A 1,052-nucleotide genomic window follows, 5' to 3' on the forward strand; every position below is an offset into this window, starting at 1 on the left:
TGTGGTGGCTCACGCCTGTAATCCCAGCACTTTGAGGCACTGAGGTGGGTGGATCACTTGAGGTCAGGAGTTCGAGACTACCCTGGCATGGTGAAGCGCCATCTCTACTAAAAATATTAAAATTAGCTGGGCATGGTGGTGTGTGCCTGTAATCCCAGGTACTAGGGAGGCTGAGGCAGGAGAATTGCTTAAACCCAGGAGGCGGAGGTTGCAGTGAGCTGAGATGATGCCACTGCACTCCAGCCTGGGCGACGGGAGTGAAATTCCATCTCCATCTGTGGAAATTCCATCTGTGCTGGGTTATTTTACTTAGCATAATACCTTTCAGATTCACATTGTTGCAAATAACAAGACTTTATTATTTTTAAGGGCAGAATAGCATTTCATTGTGTACCTATACCACATTTTCTTTCTCCATTCACCTACTGATGGACACTCACGTTGATTCTGTACCTTAGCTATTGTCAGTAATTCACTTCCTTCCCTTTCATTTGTTTTGTTTTGTTTGAGATGGAGGCTTGTTCTGTCGCCCAAGCTGGAGTGCAGTGGCACAGTCTCGGCTCACAGCAACCTCTGCCTCCCAGGTTCAAGGGATTCTCATGTCTCAGCCTCCCGGGTTCAAGCAATTCTCCTGCCTCAGCCTCCCGAGTAGCTGGGATTACAGGCACGCACCACCACGCCCAGGTAATTTTGCATTTTTAGTAGACATGGGGTTTCTCCATGTTGGTAAGGCTGATCTCCAACTCCCGACCTCAGGTGATCCACCTGCCTCAGCCTCTCAAAGTGCTGAATTACAGGCTTAAGCTACCGTGCCTGGCCAAAAGCCTAGGTTTCTTTCTATGTAAAATGTAAAAAAAGTTTTAACTCATAGAAGCAGAGTGCAATAATGAAAAAAAAAAAAATCCCCATGGTTTTTTTTGTGTGATTAAGAGAGCTTCTTCAAGATTGTATTTTCTTTTTTTTTTTTTTTTTGAGACGGAGTGTCGCTCTGTCGCCCCGGCTGGAGTGCAGTGGCCGGATCTCAGCTCACTGCAAGCTCCGCCTCCCGGGTT

Source organism: Colobus angolensis, unplaced genomic scaffold (assembly GCF_000951035.1).
Source record: "Colobus angolensis palliatus isolate OR3802 unplaced genomic scaffold, Cang.pa_1.0 Scaffold845, whole genome shotgun sequence".
NCBI lineage: Eukaryota > Metazoa > Chordata > Mammalia > Primates > Cercopithecidae > Colobus > Colobus angolensis.